Source organism: Pseudophryne corroboree, chromosome 2 (genome assembly GCF_028390025.1).
Source record: "Pseudophryne corroboree isolate aPseCor3 chromosome 2, aPseCor3.hap2, whole genome shotgun sequence".
Classification (NCBI taxonomy): domain Eukaryota; kingdom Metazoa; phylum Chordata; class Amphibia; order Anura; family Myobatrachidae; genus Pseudophryne; species Pseudophryne corroboree.
Genome location: NC_086445.1, coordinates 749,524,952 through 749,549,252, shown reverse-complemented (window position 1 = coordinate 749,549,252; position 24,301 = coordinate 749,524,952). Strand labels below are relative to the sequence as shown.

General features: G+C 42.1%; 2 long non-coding RNA genes across 3 annotated transcripts in view; one reads left to right on the top strand and one right to left on the bottom strand.

Annotated features, from left to right (window-relative positions):
- LOC135051168 (uncharacterized) overlaps window positions 1–24,301 on the bottom strand; it is a 184,823-nt gene that overhangs the window by 31,632 nt on the left and 128,890 nt on the right. The gene's annotated exons all lie outside the window — the stretch shown is intronic.
- On the top strand, window positions 5,651–15,080 carry LOC135051166 (uncharacterized). 2 transcript variants are annotated; one of them, XR_010242087.1, is made up of 4 exons: window positions 5,651–5,742; window positions 6,954–7,059; window positions 12,604–12,773; window positions 14,647–15,080. It is a non-coding gene; the product is annotated as an uncharacterized LOC135051166 (long non-coding RNA). The 2 variants fall into 2 exon arrangements; XR_010242088.1 differs by lacking the exons at window positions 12,604–12,773; window positions 14,647–15,080 and having other exon boundaries at window positions 6,954–7,315.

Sequence of the window (24,301 nt, the reverse complement as noted above, 5' to 3'; positions counted from 1 at the left end):
TTCCAGTCCAGTGTAGTCACTCAGTGTATTGTGCTGCATCAGTCCAGCCAGTCACAGTGTTGGTGTTCTCTGCTGCCATATATCCACTGTAGCTGTATAAAGTGGTGCTGTGTTGTGCAGACCAGTCCAGTGTAGTCAGTGTATTGTGCTGCATCAGTCCAGCCAGTCACAGTGTTGGTGTTCTCTGCTGCCATATATCCAGTGTAGCTGTATAAATTGGTGCTGTGTTGTGCAGACCAGTGGTAGTGTCCTATCTTATCAGTAATTCCAGTGATGCTATACGCTGCTGCTGTATGTCCACTGCTGCAGTATAATAATTATAACAACAACCTGTTGTGCTGCATCAGACCAGTGGTAGTGTCCTGTCTCATCAGTCATTCCAGTGACGATATACGCTGCTGCTATATGTCCACTGTTGCAGTATAATAATTATAACAACAACCTGTTGTGCTGCATCAGACCCGTGGTAGTGTCCTGTCTCATCAGTCATTCCAGTCATTCCTGTGCCGCATATTGTCTCATACAAAGCCCAAAAAATAATGGAGAACAAAAATTTTGAGGATAAAATAGGGAAAGATCAAGAAGAACCACCTCCTCCTGGTGCTAAAGCTGCTGCCGCTAGCCATGACATAGACAATGAAATGCCATCAACGTTGTCTGCCAAGGCCGATGCCCAATGTGATAGTAGAGGGCATGTAAAATACAAAAAGACAAAGTTCAGTAAAAAGAACCAAAAAAAGAAATTTAAATCATCTGAGGAGAAACGTAAACTTGCCAATATGCCATTTACGACACGGAGTGGCAAGGAAGGGCTGAGGCCATGGCCTATGTTCATTGCTAGTGGTTCAGCTTCACATGACGATGGAAGCCCTGATCCTCCCGCTAGAAAAATTAAAAGAGTTAAGCTGGAAAGATGGTATCACAAATCCCCAAGTAGAGTCCAAGTGTGTCGGCAGTTGCGATGCCTGACCTTCCCAACACTGGATGGGAAGAGTTGGCTCCTTCCACCATTTGCACGCCCCCTGCAAGTGCTGGAAGGAGCACCCACAGTCCAGTTCCTGATATTCAAATTGAAGATGTCACTGTTGAAGTACACCAGGATGAGGATATGAGTGTTGCGCCAGGAGGAGGAAGTTGACGATGAGGATTCTGATGGTGATGTGGTTTGTTTAAGTCAGGCACCGGGGGAGACACCTGTTGTCTTTGGAATGAAGAAGCCCATTGTGATGCCTGGGCAAACTACCAAAAAGCCACCTCTTTCGTCTGGAATTATTTCTTCACAAATCCAGACAACAGGTGGCAAGCCATCTGTTGCCTCTGTCAATCTGTAATAAGTAGGAGTAAGGATGTTAACCACCTAGGAACATCCTCCCTTATACATTACCTGCTGCGCATTCATCAGAAGTCAGTGTCAAGATGTGAAACTTTGGTTAAGAGCGTAAGCAGTCCACTGACACCTAAATCCCTTCTTCCTCCTTTACCCATGCTCCTGCAAGCCACACCACCAACTCCCTCAACGTCAACTTCTTCCTCAATCAGGAACGTCCGTAGTCCTGCAGGCCATGTCACTGTCAAAACTGAGGAGTCCTCTCCTAACCAGGATTCCTCTGTAGGATCCTTGACTGGTATGCCTGCTGTTGCTGCCGCTGCTGTTGTTGCTGCTTCTGGGAGTCGATCGTCATCCCAGAGGGAAAGTCGGAAGACCACTTGTACTACTTCCAGTAAGCAATTGACTGTCCAACAATCCTTTGAGAGGAAGATGAAATATGACAGCAGTCATCCTTTTGCAAAGTGGATAACTGAGGCCTTGACAGCTATGTTGGTGTTAGAGGTGCGTCCGGTATCCACCATTAGTTCAGTGGGACTTAGAGAATTGATGGAGATATTGTGTCCCCGGTATCAAATCCCATCTAGGTTCCACTTCTATAGGCAAGTGATACCGAGAATGTACACAGACGTCAGAAAAAGAGTCACCAGTGTCCTACACAATGCGGTTGTATCCATTGTCCACTTAACCACGGACATGTGGACAAGTGGAACAGGGCAGACTAAGGACTATATGACTGTAACAGCCCACTGGGTAGATGTATGGCCTCCCGCAGCAACAACAGCAGCGGCACCAGTAGCAGCATCTCACACACGCCAACTCATTCCTAGGCAGGCTACGCTATGTATCACCGCTTTCCATAAGAGGCACACAGCTGACAACCTCTTACGGAAACTGAGGAACATCATCGCAGAATGGCTTACCCCAATTGGACTCAATTGGGGATTTGTGATATCGGACAACGCCACCAATATTGTGGGTGCATTACATATGGGCAAATTCCAGCATGTTCCATGTTTTGCACATACAATTAATTTAGTGGTGCAGAATTTTTAGAAAAATGAGAGTGGTGTGCAGGAGATGCTGTCGGTGGCCCGAAAAATCGCGGGCCACTTTCGGCATTCTGCCACTGCGTGCCAAAGACTGGAGCGCCAGCAAACACTCCTGAACCTGCCCCGCCATCAACTGAAGCAAGAGGTGGTAATGAGGTGGAATTCAACACTCTATATGCTTCAGAGGATGGAGGAGCAGCAAAAGGCCATTCAAGCATTTGCCCCCCCCTCCAGTGTGTACTCCGAAAGAGTGTTTAGTGCAGCCGGTAACCTTGTCAGCGATCGGCGTAGGAGGTTACTTCCACAAAATGTGGAGAAGATGATGTTCATCAAAATGAATTATAAATTCCTCCGGGAAGACCTTTACCAGCAATTGCATCCAGAAAGTACACAGGGACCTGTGATGGTGGATTCCAGTGGGGACAAATTAATACTCAGTGAGGAGGATGTACACAGTGAAAGGGGTGAGGAATCGGAGGATGATGATGAGGTGGACATCTTGCCTCTGTAGAGCCAGTTTGTGCAAGGAGATATTGATTGCTTCTTTTTTGGTGGGGGCCCTAACAAACCAGTAATTTCAGCCACAGTAGTGGGGGCCCAAACAAACCAGTCATTTCTGCCACTACTGTGGCAGACTCTGTCGCTGAAATTATTGGTTTGTTAAAGTGTGCATATCCTGTTTATACAACATAAGGGTGGGTGGGAGGGCCCAAGGGCAATTCCATCTTGCACCTCTTTTTCTTCTTTTCATCATGTGCTGTTTGGGGACTAGTTTTTTTAAGTGCCATCCTGTCTGACACTGCAGTGCCACTCCTAGATGGGCCAGGTGTTTGTGCTGAACACTCGAGTCGCTTAGCTTAGTCATACAGCCACCTCGGTGCAACTTTTCAGCCTAAAAACAATATTGTGAGGTGTGAGGTGTTCAGAATAGACTGGAAATGAGTGGAAATGAATGTAATTGAGGTTAATAATACCGTAGGAGCAAAGTTACCCCCACATTCTGTGATTTTAACTGTTTTTATGTTTTTTCCCCAAAAATCATCAAGATCCAAAACCAAAACACGAAAGGGTGGTTTTGGCAAAACCAAGCCAAAACCAAAACACGAAAGTGGAATTAGACACAAAACCAAAACACAAAACACGAAAAGTGCCCGCCGCACAGCTCTAATCTTAACTAATGGGCCCTACACACTCGGCAACTGGCCGCCGAACTGCCCGATTTCCGATACGGCTGGCGGGTGACCCAGTGGCAGGGAGGAGATGATGGGCGGAGTGAAGTTTCTTCACTCTACCCGTCACCCGGTTCCATAGCCCTGCATGCTAATATGGATGATATTGTCCATATTGGCCTGCAGGTATGAACGAGCTGGCACCAGCGATGAATGAGCGCGGGGCCGCGCATTGTTCATCGTTGGTGCCTACACACTGAAGGCTATGAACGGTATCTCGTTCATTAATGAACGAGATCATTCATATCTTTCAGTGAAATCTTTAAGTGTGTAGGGCCATTAAGGTTCAGTGTCATTTATACTACCAGAAGCATCTACAGTATGTTGCCTTCCTGTGACGAAGGACAGGTCTACTTTCTCAAAGAATGTGTGGGGGCTGGCGCTTGTATAGTGAAGAAATATTTTGGATTTATAAATATAGTTACATAGAAATTAAAGGGAAAAAGGGGTGACACACATTGTGCATTAAAAATGTAATATATAATTTAAATATTTCTTATGTGCCTAACTGCCTACCGCAAAGATCTGGATAAAGGGATCATCAAAGGGTCTTTCATTTGTATTCCTCTATAAGATTTGATCCATTGATAGTTTATTAATTTAACTGGGAAAGAAACAAATCGTAGTGTAGTCAATTTTAGACAAGAGGTATAATGGGCCTGGTTCAGAGTTGTACGCAAAGCCGATATTCATGGAGTTGGACAATTATCGGTAAACTGCGCATCCGTTTAAGTCATGCTATGCGCAAACCAAGGTATAATAGTGATGTTGCTCGCAGTCAGGCTTTATCTGCAAAGTGATTGACAGGCTGGGGTCATTTGGGGTAGATAATGGGGAGTGGCAGTAAAAATTAAGGTGTGCCGCAACCGTTTTCAGGATGTGTCTTAGCCTACAATTGTGATCCAGTACTATCATTGGGCCTAATTCAGATCTGTTCGCTCGCTAGATATTTTTTGCTGTGCTGCAAACAGATAGACACCGCCTATAGGGGAGTGTATTTTAGCTTTGCAAGTGTGCGAACGCGTGTGCAGCCGCCCTGTACAAAAACAGCTTGTGCAGTTTCTGAGTAGCTCTGACCTTACTCAGCCGCTGCGATCACTATTCGAGCCCAGAATTGACGTCAGACACCCACCCTGCAAACGCTTTGACACACCTGCGTTTGTCCAGCCACTCCCAGAAAATGGTCAGTTACCACCCACAAACGCCCTTTTCCTGTTAATCTCCATGAAAACGGCTGTGCAAATGTTTTTTTCGCTAGAACCAGTGCACAACAATGATCCGCTTTGTAACCGTACGGCGCGCCTGCGCATTGCGGTGCATACGCATGTGCAGTAGTTACCTGATCGCTGCGCAGCGAAAAACGCTAGCGAGCGAACAGATCTGAATTAGGCCCATTGTCCTTTTCTTATTGCACACAGTACACTTGCCTTCTGCAAAGTTAATTTTGAAGTTTTTCTTCGCAAGGATAACGATCAGGGAAGTGTAGTCAGGGGAGGCAGAGCCTCACCTGTCATGCTCCCTATCATGCATACCCTCCAACTGTACCTTTTTGGCATATACTGTACCCTTTTTCATGGTCTGTACTGATTTTGGGCTCTACAAACTTCCATTGAAAGTATTGGAAAAGGGGGGTGGCCACACCACTTTACCAATGAACACGCCCCCTTATTTGAATTTGTACTGATTTGTATGTGTAAATTGTTGGATGGTATGTATCATGCTCACTATAAAAATGATTGGGATAACACAAAGAAGATATTTATAACTCATAAGCATCTTTTTTGTATTAATGCAGTCATTTTTATAAGTAAAACTGGCCAGATTTGTAGGGCTCCTGAAATTGCAGGGAGAGATAGAGATAAGGCAGCTGCAGCTTAGCCTCATCTCTCACACTGTCAGGCACTGTCTGTGCAGTGGGGCTGGGCTACACAGTGGCCAATCAGACCGCATAGAACAGGGAAATGGGAGGCATGCCTCACAGTGGGGGTGTTCTTGAGCTCTGATGGACAGCTAGGATTGGTCATGTGACCAAACCAGGAAGTGCAGAAAGATCGTAGCTGAGCAGTGTGGCAGGGGAGGAGGGAAAATGAGGACCTGAAGTGCCAGCAGCAGCCACACATGTACAGTGACTGGGGTGAGTAGCAGCCAGTGTGGGGACAGGACTCTGCATGTGTGTGTGTGTCTGTGTGTGACATCTGTAGTGAGTGCAGGGACAGGAGTGTGTGTGTGGCATCTGTAGTGAGTGCAGGGACAGGACTCAGTATGTGTGGCACCTGTATTGAGTGTGGGGACAGGACTGTGTGTGTGGCATCTGCAGTGAGTGTGGGGACAGGTGTTTGTGTCATCTGTAGTCAGTGTGGGGACAGGACTGTGTGTGTGTGTGTGTGTGTGTGTGTGTGTGTGTGTGTGGCATCTGTAGTAAGTGTGAGGAAAGAACAGTGTGTGTGTGTGTGTGTGTGTGTGGCATCTGTAGTGAGTGTGAGGAAAGAACAGTGTGTGTGTGTGTGTGTGTGTGTGTGTGGCATCTGTAGTAAGTGTGAGGAAAGAACAGTGTGTGTGTGTGTGTGTGTGTGTGTGTGTGTGTGTGTGGCATCTGTAGTGAGTGTGGGGACAGGACTGGGTGTGTGTGTGTGTGTGTGTGTGTGTGTGTGTCATCTGTAGTGAGTGTGGGGACAGGTGTGGGTGGTATCTGTAGTGAGTGTGGTGAAAGGTGTGGGTAGCATCTGCAGTGAGTGTGGGGACAGGTGTGTGTCATCTGTTGTGAATGTAGGCACAGGTGTGTATGTCATCTATAGTGAATGTAGTGACCGGTGTGTGTGGCACCTGTAGTGAGTGTGGGGACAGGTGTGTGTATCATCTGTAGTGAATGTGGGGACAGGCGTGTGTGGCATCTGTAGTGTGTGTGGGGACAGGTGTGTGTCATCTGCAGTGAGTGTGGGGACAGGTGTGTGTCATCTGCAGTGAGTGTGGGGACAGGTGTGTGTGTCATCTGCAGTGAGTGTGGGGACAGGCGTGTGTGTCATCTGTAGTGAGTGTGGGGACAGGTGTGTGTCATCTGCAGTGAGTGTGGGGACAGGTGTGTGTGTCATCTGCAGTGAGTGTGGGGACAGGCGTGTGTGTCATCTGTAGTGAGTGTGGGGACAGGACTCTGTGTGTGTGTGTGTGTGTGTGTGTGTGTGTGTGTGTGTGTGTGTGTGTGTGGTATCTGTAGTAAGTGCGGGGACAGGACTCTGTGTGTGTGTGTGTGTGTGTGATATCTGTAGTAAGTGCGGGGACAGGACTCTGTGTGTGTGGCTACAGTAGTGACACGTAGTGTACAGATATGTTCCTGCTCTCCCTCCCCAGGTGCTGCTGACTGTATCACTGACAACTGTATCGCCCTGTGTAACCTCCTTTGCCAGGCCAGTGGTGATCTGCAGGTGAAGGTGCAATGGGGCCTTCTCACCCAGAAGTTAGTATCCACCAGTTTACTCACAAAACTAGGGTGATGGCTATGACCTAGCTATTACTGTATGTATGTTTTCCCAATGTTTGCATGAATGCAGTGCAGAGACATAAGACATTGTGTAGGGGGTGAGATAGGCTCCCTCCACTGAGACCCACCACCATTTGTGCCTCCCCAGCCTCTGACCTCACCGCACATCACTGATAACGATGGTGATTAAATTGTCTCCAAGGTGTAATACAAATAAAAAACTTCTTCAATATCTGTGACTACAGTTTTAGCCTTTGATGTTTAAGTTCACTGTAATTGTCCTGACTTTATATAATGTGATGACTTTGTCCCCAATTCCTCTGACTGTGATGGGTTCACATTCACTAACGGAGTTGAACCATTTTTCATTGCAACTCAAATGTCTAGTGGCCCGAGTCCTTAAACTAGCAGTCTCTCCTATGGTTGTCTGCTATGTTCAAAGTAGAGATGTGTGCCGGACCATTTTCACTGGATTTGTATTTGCCTTAGATTCGTCATCCGGTTTTGGATTTGGAGTTGCCAATATTCCTAGAGTATTATTAACCTCGATAACATTAATTTCCAGTCATTTACAATCAATTTTGACTACCTCACAGCTCACAATATTGTTTTCACCAATATTTGCCAAAGGCTGCAGTAAGCTGGCTAGTTACTAAGTGATAGAGTACAGGCACAAACACAAGGCAGTTTATAGCACTTCTATGAAACATTGTCATAGCATATCGGGGTACATAGCACAGAGCAGTACAATAAAAGATTTATATATTTTTTTATTTTGTGAACTTGGGGCTTGGTTCAAACTGGAGTCACAGAGCTTTGAGCAAAGGACACTAGAGTAAAGCGCACCAAACAGTACAAACAATAAATCTATATGTATAATGTTTATTTTTCTATGTTTAAACTTGTAGCTCGGTTCAAATTACATAAAGTCACAGGGCTTATAGATGCACATGAATAAGTGCACTAGGGTAAAGCGCATCAAACAGTACAAACAATAGAACTTAAAAATATATATTTTTTCTGTTTTTTAACTTGCAGCTCGGTTAAAACTGCGTGGATCACAGGGCTTAGAGATGTGTGTGAAAAAAAGGTAACACACACAAAACAGTACAATTTACAACAGAGTATAGCAAGGCATACAGCAGGATGCCTCAATCCCCCTATACACAGTCACTTTATATACAGCACAGCCCCATGTGCATCTGGAGTCTCAACACAGCCAATACAGCTGAGTACATTGCAGCATACAGCAGCGTGCAGCATGCCCCCTATACTCAGGCACTTTATATACAGAACAGCCCCATGTGCATCCGGAGTCTCAACACAGCCAATACAGCGCAGCATACAGCAGTGTGTTTTTGTGCTAGAACACAATCAGAGCAGCTTTCTTAGCCTGCATCCCAGCCACCTGTCATATCCACGCACTGCAGCATGAGGTCACATGACTGTTAAAGCGCAAGCCAGGGTATTACAGAAGCCTTTATACTTTGATGCTATAATGCCAGTTGGCGTATGGTGCATCCACCAATCACAGTGGTTGGATATTTCCAAGTACTGACTGGTGAATGGCTGAAGCTAGCCACCAGAGTGCAGAGAATTATAAAGCTGGGTACACATTCTGTAACACTGTGACCCAGTGATGTAGTAATGCAATGTAATGATATATCGCATGCTGCATGTAACAACACTGTGGCCATGGAATTGGACATCCAGCACATACAATGGGATACTTCAAAACCCAAGAACCAAGATCAAGGGTATAGACTATCCAATGTGCTTGGTATACAGATGGGTCCTCATACATCTAGACTCAGTGGGAGGTAGTCAATTCTTTTCACCCCCTTCCACACCCATTCTGTTTCTGCTGACAGGCATGGTATAATCATTTCAGCTTGCTACCCCCATGGAAACGAGAGCACCCAACCCATTATGCAGCTAAACCTGATTACTATGGGTGCAATATGCACAATAACAGGGATCACTTTAGACAGGAGAATGGGCGTGATATATCATTTGAATAACGCCCAATACGTCTTGCTGTGAGATGCCTGGCTTGAGTGAGCCAGTAGGTTCCGTTCAGCTCTGCTAGTTTTGGGTATCCTTTTTGCTGAAAATGCATTTTAGTTGCAACATGATGAATCTAGGAAGCACCAGGAATCTGCTGATTAAGTTGATATTCAACACTTGTATATTTACAATACAACAGAACTTGTATTGGAAAAAAGCCATGGCCACTGTATCATAACACTTCATATACAGATTCAGAGATGTAGTTGCATACAAACATGCAAGGGCAGCAAGCTAATATGTTTTAATCAAAATCTGAAAACAAAACACATGCTTTTATTTGATGGACACACATATTTGCAGTACGTTACTGATCCACCAATAGCATTAGACTTTCTGTTTTGTATGCGTATATGGCATTAATGCTGCCACACAGCTGGCACCAGGTACAATATGGATAAAACTAAGTGCAGGCATATTAAAACCTAACTTATAGCAGCAATTCTTTGACATGTAATTTTACCAATGTCATGTACTGGAAAAAAGCCAGGGTCACTTGTTTTCATTTGCCCCCTAGGCTAAAATATGCCAGCCATGCCCTGAGCAGAGTGAAAGTGCACCGGATAAAGGAACTATCTTCTCTCCCCATGGTATATTTTTTAGTCCCTATGATGATGAGGATGTGCCAATGCTTTGTTTAACTGACAAAAAAAAAAAATATCACAATTTGGTATCTGATGGCACTCAGAAAAGGGTTTGTATCATACTGTAGTGTCTCTGTCCCTGACATTGAGTGTATATTTAAATGCAGTATGGCTATATCACCAAGACAGATAAAAAGTCCCAATAGAAATTATTTTAAGTTAACATTTAGATAAGCATAGTATTAAAACTGCCAGAGTCAGCTGTCTCTTTCCATCTAACTTTATGAGTGTCATAGGTTGACAGGAACACAGTACCAAAATATCCCCTTATCTCCAATGAATGAAGGACTAGGGAGAACAACAAGATTTTCTGGAGACATAACTAGCCACAGAAGACTTCAACAGACTCAAACCAATTAACTAAAGTGTCCACATTTCATAAACTCTTGATGATGCAGTTGATTTCTTCAGAACAGTGTGATGAATAGTCTGAGCAATATGTTTCTTGTGGCTTGAAAAGCAACTTTAAAGGAACTAAGGATTGGTAACCACATTATTGCCTGGAATAAATCTGTCAATCTTGCCCAATAAAAAACGCAATTATCTTTCTCTCTCCAAGGGAGTGACTTGCATAGACTTAACTTGCAGTAAATAAAAAAGGAAAAGGAGAAAATATTCCAGTTACTGTAAATTAAATACAAATCATGAGTGCAGATTACAGAGAGGGCTGAAATTATTATTGAAAATAGCGTAATATCAAGAATATATCAAAAGTTTATGGTAGTGACAAATTTTGTGAGTCATTATTAAAATGGAGGTGAATTTGATAATATACCATAATTGATGTCTTTTCTTAATTTTAAGGGCTTATATAATATAATCAGGCATGGAACTTGCCATGACAAATGAATAACACTTCTTCATGGGCCCTTTTTTTCCAAGCTTTTCTTTTTCATAATATTAATTTAAAAACCTCCGTAGAATTCTGATCTGTTCCCTCCATGGGTTTATATACTTTCTAACATATATAGGGTCCTCATCTCTGACCCCCAAGGAAGTCCCAGCACATTTAAAGGGACGAAACGCATTGGGTATTAACCTCTGGTTCTCCGCTCTGCCATGTGATATGCAGATAATCTTATACACTTTGTTTTAATTGTACAAGTCCATTTTAATGTTTGTGTTTTGTTGAGTGTAATAAATGTGTAAAAAAGGATATTACACTATCAGGAGCTTCCTTCCCCATTGGGAGCTTTTATGGTTTTAAGGTTCTCTGTTTGATGGACAACTCTGAGGACTCCATTTGGTCATATGACACTCTAAAAAAGTGAGTGGTATCTCAGAGCCTTATTAGTGAAATTGTGAATTCTCTTCACTTTTTTTTTCATAAATAAGTACATTACAACTAGATGGCACTCACAACCATTTTTTGCACATTAAGCACCGTAGCACTTTTTCTGCATGCAAGCACAGAGTCACTTTATGATATTAAGTGCACTTGATTGATAGATTGTCTCCATCCTCTATGTGAAATGTCACACAATGGCTGAATGACTGTGGGAGAAGGAAAACACTAAGGAAGACTTGACAGAGATACCACTACAAGTTAACATTCTTCTTTTATCTGGTACGCATATTTGATTGTTACTGTTGGATAGTATGAACAGTCACGTTTTGATTTTTAAACACTGAAGGCGCAGCTGATTTACCACCAAAGAACATTTTAAATTTGTCTTATTGGAAATTGGACTAACTTTAAATCTGGTTGCTGCCACTATATATATTTGGAGTGTTTTTTGTATATGATTGGTTAGCCACAACCTAGTGGCCACCGTTTATTGCACATTGATTTGGTTATTGATTTGTTTAATCATTGAATTACAAGGTTGTAGCACTAATTGCACCTCACATACACTATATATATATATATATATATATATATATATACACACACACACACAGGTACACTCTAGTAGCCTCTCTGGCTCAAGTCCAGTTGCATACCCGGTTCCAGTCAGGTCACTTCTACTAGTCCATTCACCTATCCAGTTCCAGTCCGGCCACTTCTCCTGATCCAGTCTGGTCCATTTCCAGGTTAATAAAGTTAGCAGTTATATCACGTCTTCGGTGCCTCTCTGGTTCCAGTCCGGTCACCTCTCTGGTTCCAGTCCAGCCACTTCCCCAGATCCAGTCCGGTCTGTTTTCAGATAAATAAAGTTTCCAATTATGTCTCGCCTTCAGTTGGCTGTTCTGTGTAAGCCAGTATTTCTACTCAAGAGTCTCTTGTCCTCCACATCATTTGTTCCAGGAGTAGCAATTGGATTAAGCCTTCAAGTTTCCAACAACTCTCTTCCAACCCAGTTCCAGTCACTCACGCCACTCCAGACCAAACCAAATCCTCAGACACTAGTCAGTAAAGTTAGCATAAATTAATGCAATTCCTTTATGTTTTACACAAATGAACTCTAGACTAATATTTCCAAATGACAGGGGCTAATTTTCTACCCTTCAAACACCAACAAAAATAGATTCTTTGTTGCAATTGCTCCAAACTCTGATAGTAAACATATACAGAGAAACATTATATAAGATAATTTATAGAGGTTATTTATCCTCATCATATAACTATTCCACTGATGATTGAAAGCTTTAAAGGCCTGAAATCTGCCATTGTATCCAACTTTCTGTGTCACTGTCTTTGGCCTTTTTCTCCAATCAAAATTTTTTGTTGAAAATCAAGCACTATGCAACATTTGATTTAGTTATTTTCAGACCCTTGTCAATGTCAATGGATACAGTGTATACATACTTTATTTCTTCCTTACAGATATTTAAGGATAACTTGTTTTTTATTTTTAAAACTGATTAGGTGGAAACATCTATGCAAAAGGAATCACTTAACAAAAAGGATTTATTCTTTGGGAAAGTTTGGAAACTAGACGAAAATAGAAATAAACATAAACATTCAGTATAACACCTGGAATACTTCATCAATTACTTAAGAAAAGGATTTTGGACATGATCCTTAGAATTTCAAGGGTAAATGTGATTATTAATATTATTCAGTGGAGGTACTGTATAGTACTATAATTTTTTTTTTTTTATTACCGTATATACTCGAGTATAAGTCGACCCGAATATAAGCCGAGGCACCTAATTCTACCACAAAAACCTGGGAAAACTTATTGACTCGAGTATAAGCCTAGGGTGGGAAATGCAGCTCTAGCCGTACACAGCCCTCAGTGCCAGATATGCCCTCATAGTGCCAGATATGCCCCCACAGTGCTGCCAGATATGCCCCCACAGTGCTGCCAGTTATGCCCCCACAGTGCTGCCAGATATGCCCCCACAGTGCTGCCAGATATGCCCCCACAGTGCTGCCAGATATGCCCCCACAGTGCTGCCAGTTATGCCCCCACAGTGCTGCCAGATATGCCCCCACAGTGCTGCCAGATATGCCCCCACAGTGCTGCCAGATATGCCCCCACAGTGCTGCCAGATATGCCCCCACAGTGCTGCCAGATATGCCCCCACAGTGCTGCCAGATATGCCCCCACAGTGCTGCCAGATATGCCCCCACAGTGCTGCCAGATATGCCCCCACAGTGCTGCCAGATATGCCCCCACAGTGCTGCCAGTTATGCCCCCACAGTGCTGCCAGATATGCCCCCACAGTGCTGCCAGATATGCCCCCACAGTGCTGCCAGTTATGCCCCCACAGTGCTGCCAGATATGCCCCCACAGTGCTGCCAGATATGCCCCCACAGTGCTGCCAGATACGTTCCCTCCCCAAGTGCCAGGTATGCCCCACAGTGCTGTTACTTACCCCTCCGTCGATCCCGCGCTGTCTTCTGGAGGGACACGAAGCACACAGCGTGCGCGGCTCTCCTGTGTCCCTCCTGCATCTTCGGCGGCCGCGGCGGGTCTATTATAGGAAGTGCCGGTTCGTGATCAGAGGTCACGAACGGGTATTTCCTGTAATAGAACCGCCGCTGCTGCCGCCGGAGATGCAGGAGGGACACAGGAGTGCCGCGCGCTGTGCGCTCCATGTCCCTCCTTCACACTGCTCTGCCTCTGCCTGCACTGACTCGAGTATAAGCCGAGGTGGCTTTTTCAGCACAAAAAAAAGTGCTGAAAAAGTCGGCTTATACTCGAGTATATACGGTATTTGGGTTAACAAGGCCACATTAAAAGACTTCTCTAATTAAAAACCTCATATGAATATGTCTTCCCAAAAAGATGTACTTCTAAAGCACACAATATAGTTATCTTTTCAGAACCACAACTCTGTATTTTAGACAACTGTTAGAATAATCAAGAGAATTAATGTAATTACTTTTGATTGTATTAAGCTATAGTAATTTCTCTCATACTTTCCTAAGCACTGTGCACTTGTATAGGAAAGTGATGAAGGTATCATGTTTCTATTTAGGGAAGCAAGTTTGCATAAGGAGATTTATATTACACAGAAATAATTATCGTACTAGGCACTGTGTTTATTAAATTGTGGCTACTAAAGAAAAATCAGCAGTGTGCCTATTGTGAAGGGGATGCTCGTGCAGTGTCGGACTGGGGCATGAAGGGCCCACCGGGGAAATGCAGTGGTAGGGGGCCATACTTAGAGGCTTGGGTAACCATTAGTGCATGGTCTGGGCCCCTTGATAAGTAATATATATAGTAAATACTGCTAGTGCATGCATGATAATGTACCAGATTAATAACAGCAATGCCCTGTAGAAAATACACCATAGTCCTGTGCAGTATAATGAAACAGAAAATACACAGGAACCAGTCAGCGATATAGGGAAACCACATTCACCCTGTGCAATAGTGTACACCTTCACTTCACAAATTGTGAGTGCGTTACCACTTAATGAATTTATATAAATATATTCAATTTCATCCGTCCTTAGAATACCGCCAACTGGCTACTGATGAAGGACTGAGGTTTGAAACGCGTTTAGCGATGGTATGATTGTCTCTCTCCACTACTGCTGAACCCTGGTACCGATACTGCTGGACTGAACACACTATCCGGAAGTGTGTTTCTGCTTACCCTTGGACGATCTGGGGACCATCAGGAGTCGGCACCAGTTGTTTCTACCATGTGGATTGTGTTAATGCATTACATTAACCTATGTTTGTAAGTGCACTTCAGTATTAAAGCTGCTATTGTTTTTATCTATCTGCACTATTTTGCACTTTTTTATCTTTTATGGTAAACCACAACGAGCTGAACATCTTGAAAAGGTCTCTTGCTGTATTGCCTGTGTGGATAATCTAACACGCCTTTAAAAAGGATTCGTTTGTAAGTGGACATCGTGCAATAAAGACATATTTTAATTAATTAGACCATCTGCACTATTATGTGTTCCTTATTATTTTTTAGAGCGTTGGCGGTATTCTAAGGACGGATGAAATTGAATATATTTATATAAATTCATTAAGTGGTAACGCACTCACAATTTGTGAAGAGAAGGTGTACACTATTGCACAGGGTGAATGTGGTTTCCCTATAGCGCTGACTGGTTCCTGTGTATTTTCTGTTTCACTCTCTGCATTTCGAGTAATTTGGTTGCTTACTCTTACACAGAAACTACAGCTGCATTGTGGGGGATTTCTATTGTGCACAATTGCTATAATTTTTTGTATACTGTGCAGTATAATGTAACATATTCATAATGTATAATTGAGAGGGTGGGACCCCAGGCAGTGGGGCCCACCGGTGGTTTCCCCTGTATCCCTATGGGCCAGTCCGAGCCTGTGCTTGTGTATTCAGGGTATATAAACCAGTCACTGTGTCTGACACTAGTCATCTGGGCAGATTATCAGAGTTTGGAATCTGTTGCACAACCAGTTAGTTGTTATTGCTGATATGCCAGAAAGCGCTGAATTCATTCGACTGCTGCATACTATATAATAAAAGTCTAACACTACTCCTTATATAATAAAAGTCTAACACTGCTCCTCATCTCTCTGGGGGGAATTCAAGTGATTTGCGCTCCAGTGACCACTAGATGTTGCCCGATGGAGCAATTCAAGTGTTGCTCTGTTTGTTCAGACACAGCTGCCAGGCTGACATTGTTGTTATGTTTTTCCATCATTTTGACGGGCTGGTAACTGGTTGAAAATAAATAATCAGAAAATGCTATGAGAAAAAAACAGTTTGAAGGCTGTCTAAAAAGCTGTGTGAGAGCTGCTGCAGTAAGCTGCAATTCAGACACTCATTACTGTATAATATCCATGACTAGAGATGAGTGAGCTGTTTTTGTTCATTTTCAGTATTCATTAAAATGTGGTTACTTCAGGGATTCCCACTCAACTTGTGGAATGAAATGCATGAAATTAGTTTATTTGGGAATTGTTATTTAAAATGTAAGTTGCTCAAAATAATCTTCAACTGATGTGTTTGAACAACATGTTTTTAAATAAATAAACTGTCCTTTAGTAAAATAAATTAACAAGTATGCTGCAATCTAAAACGTTTCCAGAATTGCACTTCTTGCTTGAACTAAAATGAAACATTCAATAAAACTATTAGGTGAATATTGTTTGTGAAAGAACATACAGTGAAAGCATGATAGTGTATGGTGATGGGGAGGATAGTGGTTCATGTAAGGCAGTATTGGGTGGTACTGTGTATACCACCTAACTGCCATTGGGACTCAGTTTGTTCCGTTTTCATGTCTGACATGAAAATGGGACAATCTGCAGGAGCTAGTGAGGAGGCAGAAAAGCCTGGATAGCCGCCGGGAGGCGGCTGCAGTACAATAAAGTTTTTTTGCAGATGCAGTAGAGTGACATCATGACATCACACCACTGGAGACTGAAGAGGAGCCGAGCCACCTGCTAAGATGGAGCAGCACAGCACACCCTTGTTATGCTGTAGAAGGTAAGTGTGGGCTGCTCTGGGGAGACATGGGTTGGGGGGGCTGGTAAGGATGATGGGGCTTGGCTGAGAGACACAGAAGGGGTGATTGACACAGAGGGGGAAAGAAGCCGAGAGACATAGAGGGGGAGGCTGATATACACAATGGAAGACTGATAGAGGATGAGGGACACACTGAGGGGGAGCCTGAGGGACACAGAGTGAGAGGGAGGCTGAGGGACACAGAGATAGGTTGATGTTGAGAGACACAGAAAGGGGGAGGCTGAGAGACACTGCTTTAAGGGGAGGCTTAGGGAAACAGAATAAGAGGAACAGTTGAGGGGTTCTGGAGTGACAGGAGGCTGAAGTGATGAGGAAGGAAGCCAGCAAGACATAAGAGTCAGGAGGCTGGAATGACAGGCAGCTGGAAAGACACAAGGTGCAGGATGCTGGAAAGACAGGAGGCTGTAGAGACACAAGTTCTGGAGTGGATACAGGGGGGCAGTAAATAATACAGGGGGCATTAGTCTGGTTTCTACAAAAATAGGCATCTTCTGGACCAGGTGATCTCCTAAATGAATACTGACTGAAGTCACTGTGTGCCCAGGGAGGATACGTTTCTTCAGAGGGTCCCCATTTGCAGTGAAATCACCACATAGGGGGAGTGGATCTAGACTGCACACCCTAACTGTTTGTAATGAGAGGTGCTATCTTGCTAAGATTTAATGTACTATGCATAGAAATAATGGATGAGGATACACTATGCAATCATAACTACTTAAAATTTAAATATATAATCAAATTACATATCATATAAGAGGTTGTTAACATATATTTAGCCACTCCCCCTGTAGATTCCCCTAATTAATCTTTGGAAAATCAACTTGAGAAATTGAACAAGGAGATGAAACTAAGAGATTCCACTAAGTATGTTGGACTTGCAGATCAAGACCTTTATTCATTTTGCTAGGATCTAAGGGTATGCAATATCTTGAAATTGGATCTCTACATTTTGGCAACTGTCCTTGATCCTAGGTTTCTAGATGGTAAGGATGATGGGGCTTGGCTGAGAGACACAGAAGGGGTGATTGACACAGAGGGGGAAAGAAGCCGAGAGACATAGAGGGGGAGGCTGATATACACAATGGAAGACTGATAGAGGATGAGGGACACACTGAGGGGGAGCCTGAGGGACACAGAGTGAGAGGGAGGCTGAGGGACACAGAGATAGGTTGATGTTGAGGGACACAGAAAGGGGGAGGCTGAGAGACACTGCTTTAAGGGGAGGCTTAGGGAAACAGAATAAGAGGAACAGTTGAGGGGTTCTGGAGTGACAGGAGGCTGAAGTGATGAGGAAGGAAGCCAGCAAGACATAAGAGTCAGGAGGCTGGAATGACAGGCAGCTGGAAAGACACAAGGTGCAGGATGCTGGAAAGACAGGAGGCTGTAGAGACACAAGTTCTGGAGTGGATACAGGGGGGCAGTAAATAACACAGGGGGCATTAGTCTGGTTTCTACAAAAATAGGCATCTTCTGGACCAGGTGATCTCCTAAATGAATACTGAATACTGACTGAAGTCACTGTGTGCCCAGGGAGGATACGTTTCTTCAGAGGGTCCCCATTTGCAGTGAAATCACCACATAGGGGGAGTGGATCTAGACTGCACACCCTAACTGTTTGTAATGAGAGGTGCTATCTTGCTAAGATTTAATGTACTATGCATAGAAATAATGGATGAGGATACACTATGCAATCATAACTACTTAAAATTTAAATATATAATCAAATTACATATCATATAAGAGGTTGTTAACATATATTTAGCCACTCCCCCTGTAGATTCCCCTAATTAATCTTTGGAAAATCAACTTGAGAAATTGAACAAGGAGATGAAACTAAGAGATTCCACTAAGTATGTTGGACTTGCAGATCAAGACCTTTATTCATTTTGCTAGGATCTAAGGGTATGCAATATCTTGAAATTGGATCTCTACATTTTGGCAACTGTCCTTGATCCTAGGTTTCTAGATGGAGCCACAATCATCTTGACTTCTATGCTGCACCCAGTCACACCATATTTTATTAGCATAGGTCTTTCATCTATTGTTCTCAGCTACAATACAATAAGAGAGAACAATACAGCAGGGGATTAAGTCATTACAGCAGGGGATTAAGTGCGACTGCCCTTGCTCAGTTAATCCTATTAAAGGCCAAAATAAAGATTGCTCTATCTGTAAATCGTATGCCATATTTTTCTTTTCAACTGACCAATATCTTAAGAAATGCAAAGAGCTCCACGTGAGCAAGTTGGCAGCTCAGGTGACACATGTCACTAAAACTTCTCCTTCAGTTTCTTTGTCAGCAGCCAGGAAAATACTCAGCTTTCCCAAAAGACCCAATGGTGATGCAGATAAATCAACACAACATTTTGACATCTGGTTAGGACTAAAAGAATTGCCCAACTTTAGCACCACCTCTACTGTAACTACATCTATACGGTCACCATCCAAAGAATGTTGGAGGATTGTTTTCATGACACTGTACACATAGGCAAGTCACAGAGTCCCTCTGAGTACTTAGAGAAAAAAAGGCAATTTGGAGGTCCTTGTACAAACTGGCTTTGCATTACTTAAACTACCCACCCTTCAGTGTGTACTCAGACAGAACTTTCAGCACAGCCAGGAACCATGTGAATGAACGACATAGGAGGCTACTTATTCAACGTGTGGAAAATATGATATTCATCAAAATAAACTACAAAGTCCATGAGGAAGATCTTTCCCAGCAATTACGTCAAAGTACAGAGACTTCTGTAATGGTGGATTCCAGCAGGGATGAATCAATGTTGTGTGAGGATGATGTACACACTGATATGGGTGAAAATGAGGATGGCAATGGCGATGACATGTTGTCACTGTAGACCTGCTAGCTTAGCTTCCTTAAGCCCATTGATAGCTTGTTTTGTGGTGGCCCAAACAAACTGAGCACTTCAGCCACAAAAGTGGACGTCCCTGTCGCTGAAATGCTTGGTTTGTTAAAGTGTGCATGTCCCTTTTAATATCCAACAAAAAGTGGAAGGGCCCAAGGACAATTCCATCTTGCGCCACTTTTAATTTCTGCTGTGTGGCAATGTTTCATAGATGTGCTATACAATGCTGTGTGCTTGTGCCACTGCTCTTTCGATTAGTATCCAACCAGCTTACTGCAGCCTTTGGCCAATATTTGTGAAAACAATATTGTGAGCTATGAGGTGGTCAAAATTGGCTGGAAATGACTGGTTTGTTAAACTATGCATGTCCTTTTTAATATCAAGCCTAAGGGTGGATGGGAGAGCCCAAGGACAATATCATCTTTTTTTTTATTTCTGTCACTGCTGTGTGGCACTGTTTGCATTGCTATAAACTGTGGTGTGCTTGTGCCACTGCTCTGTCGCTACTTAATCAGCCAGCTGGCTGCAGCCTTTGGCCTTTAAGAAGATGAAAACAATATTGTCAGCTGTGAGGTTGGCAAAATTGACTAAAAATGTGTGGAAATTAATGTTATTACGGTTAATAATACTCTAGGAACAAAAAAAAGACTAAACTATGTGATTTTAGCTATTTTGAAAATTTTTGAAAAAAAATTAAAAATCCAAAACCATTCACGGCGGTTTCGGAAATCCCAATCCAAAATCCTGGGCTTGGTGTAACATCATCCAAGGGAGTGACCCCAAAACAACACAACAAGCAACATTGCAGCCTTATATCTGCACATGTGCAGGTGAGATATGCCGAAATTTAACACATGTAACAACATATTTTAATACTATAACATTTACCATAGAAACAAATATCAGAAAAAGAATTATTTGAACAATCTAATAAAAATAAATTTTGTGGAGCGTTAGATGGCTGAGCATAGAGACTATGATTTATTGGAAAAACTACAGGAGTGATATAGTTTACAGCATTGAGAATATACTTGTAATGTTTTAATTGATTTCTAAATTAAGAATGCAGTGTAATATTGCTGGCCATGTATTGCAGACAGTATAGAATGAATAATCACATTAATTCCAATAAGCATAATGCTTTATTTCACAGTGTGATAAATTGTGCAGTAATGTACATTTTAAACAGTCAGTACTCTGTCCTCTGAGCCAAAGTACAGGATGTAATGATAAGATGAAAATAATTAGATACCATTCATGGAGGAGCAACCATTGCATGTTAAGCAATCAATCACTGATTCAATCAATCATTTTCTAATCACAGAAGAGTATTGGATGTTCTGCTTATTTTATTGTTTAGGGAAAACAGCTCCCAAACCAACTTCAGAGGTGACATTTTTTATATCACAAAATACCTTTTAAAGTCAGGTATAATTAGGAGTTTTTATAAGGCATTATGCAGCTGTTAGACGCTCTTTCTGCTTCTGCAGTGAATTTAACTATTATGATGTCTTGGCTCTTATTTCAATAATTGGTCCTGCTATTGTTGCATATTGCACAATACTGTCTATTATATCCAATTACCTCTAACATTACTATTACTTATTTTTCTTCTAATTTGGGATATAACACCGATCCATTATTCCTACAGCATATCACAGATCCTCGGCCTTTTTCACTCTTATGAAACATATGGCAAGATTTACCAATAAGCCTGTCTTTTTTTTAAATCTGTTAAGCAACAATGGAGCCCTGTATATCTGGGCCACCTAGTCAGGGTGGTTACAGTAATTACATAATTATCCAGATATTTGGACAGATATGGTCTTATTATCTTATCCATTTAGCCAAGAGGAAACATGTTGTATTCAAAAAGCAACTTAGGAGGAAAATGCAGTCTTTTCTTGAAGACTGTGAAAGGGGAGTCAGCAATATTCTTTTGTTAACTTGCTAGTGGTCACATATGTCGCTTTTTACAGTTTTATTCCATCTCATTTAGGATCCAGATTTTATAGGCATCAACTTGAGAGACCTCCTAACTTTTGAAAGTCATTACAAAACCTCTAAAGTTCTATTAGGTTTTGACAATAAAAGTATGGGGTTAATGCATGTACTAACAGAAGAAAAGAGGAAAAAAGACAGACAAAATCCAAGTGCATACCACTTCTCAACCTGTACTATTGGATTTTCTCTGCATTGGATTTTGTGCTGGCTGTGCCCGCATCCCAAATAGACACTATCAAACTATACCTATACATTGCCATGTGCTCTATCCACATGGCCAAAACTTAAAAAAAAAAAAAATTCTTGCTTTAAATTAAATTGACTGTCTTAAAAACAAAGTTTGGCATGTTTAAAGTTCTACAGTAATGCTTCATAAATCACACTACTTAGATAACTGGCACGCAATCATTTTGAGCATAATTTTTTATTATATATTTTATTGTCTTACTGCTAAGACACAAAACGAAAACTTACAGTATCAGTGATTGAAACAGTCCAAATGTTTAGTCATAATCTGAAGCCAAAGGTCAGGGTAGGCAACAAACAGGCAAAAATGAAAAAGCAACCCATGTTAACATGCTCCATAAAAGCGGGTCCAGGGCTGTATCATCCTTTCGGTAATTTACTCAGCTTTAGTACTATGAACTCTTCCTTTGTGGCACTGCAAGCCCTTAGATGAAACGTCATGCTCTGGCCCCACTTGTGCTGCTTTAGCCCCCAAAGCAGCATCCTCAAGCCAAAATCCTGTCTAAGGTATCAGAGCAGCAGTGGGGACACTCAGGAGGACTTTCTGACATTACATCCTCCAATGACCAATGCTGGGCTTTAAGGGGAGCTCTACGAAAGTGAAAAAAAAGTATATATATATATATATATATATATATATATAGTGGAGGTATCCTACCCCACCTGTGGCTCAGGTGTTAGCAGCAAAGGAAATGAGGCAGCACTCCATGGACTTGTGCAAAAAAAATTTTGTATTCAAAGCATAGTGACAACAAGTAACATCGTGTCCAAAGAAACAAAATGCAGGTATCTTACAACGTTTCAAGGCATGGCAGCCTTTTCATCAGGTAAGTAAACCCTGGTGCTGTGGAAAACAGAAAATAAAGAACCAAAAAGTTGGGGAAGGATACCTCCACTGCATTACTATTAGGAGGGCACCCTGGCATTTATTCATTTTTTCTGAGTGCCGGATGTTTTCAGTTGTATATATATATATATATATATACACATTCACACACACACACAACAATCCACGATCCAGCACTCCCATGTTAGCCAATATAAATATCCTGCCAGGGTGCCTTCCTAGGGGCCAGCAAACCCCATCCAATATGCAAACAACAAAGGCGGCATTCCCGAACTCAGTACTCGGTGAACAAGTGCGTTTTTTTTCACCAAGTACTGAGTCCGGGAGTGCTGCCTTTGTTGTTTTCATATACGATGTTGAAGCATGGCATGGCAGGACTTTCAATAAATGCTGTATTTATTTTAACATTTTGGGGCCTCACATGCCCCATCCTCAGAAAAGTGAAGCAATAAGATTAAACAAACAGTCTTACCTAACCCTTAATCCTAAATAAAGGCCTCCTCCTGCATGTCATGCTGCAAGCCAGGCTTCCGCTGTCGAGAGGGGGTGTGTCATTCCGTGACATTCCCGGCGGTTTCTATGGCAGCACTTCAGCTTTGTACTTACTGCTGCACTCTGCAGGATCAGGCATATCATAAACAAAACCACCTCAGGGCGTGGGCTAAAAACACGTACACGTATAGAAACATATGAACATATAAAAACAACATATGTTCCTTTCTAATATAGTATAGGCTATTGAGGATACAAAATGTGTTGTTTTATATCTAAAAATATTGGTAGCAATACATTAGAAATCATTAATAACACAGGTCTACAAGATTTAAGGCATTGAAAGCTTTTTTAATAATACCTTTATATTCCTAATTATACTCCTGTGTACATCAAGAAATAGTATATAAAAAAATAAATTACCACATCACATTTACCTATAAGGGGATTACATACATTTTTAAGAAAAAACAAGAAGACATATTTATTATGAAATAAGAAGTGTAGATTATATCACTGTGTTGTTGTCTTAATTACATAATAAAATAACAATAAAATCAAACAATAGAAACAAAACCATAATTATTGAAAAAATAGTTAATATCTTTTTTTTCTTCAAACTTTGTTTTGTCGCTTTTCGCTTATACGTTTTTTCTGTGTCGTCTCTGTGTATCATCCAGCAGTAGTCAGCCATCATGTTGATGTCCCAATGACCCTGGTATTCTACATCTTTAACGTCTTGGTGGAACCATTCACCCTGTTCTTCACTGTAGTCTCCCAGATTATTCGGAAAATGCTCAATATGGGAATTTTAAACAATGTACCTTTAAACTCATATTGCAGCGAAGGTTTCTGTAACTGTTAAGTATTTCCCTGACAATTTCTTTGTAGTTTGGATGCGGTTATGTGACCGGGATCCCGGCATCGGGATGCTGACCGCTGGGATACCGGCCGCCCGTAACGTGATAAACACCCGTATATTTCTAGCATTTATACAATAGTTTTGAGTTGTATATTAAGGGTCTGAGCAAAATCAAGAGACTTTTCACCTGGACAAACCAGGCTACAATACAAGGTGTACAAATACATTTATTTTATTGCATGCAGTGTAAATACCTGCTACATTTGCGTGGAGCCCACAAATACTGGACAGCTTTATTTTTACATTGCAATGTAGATTT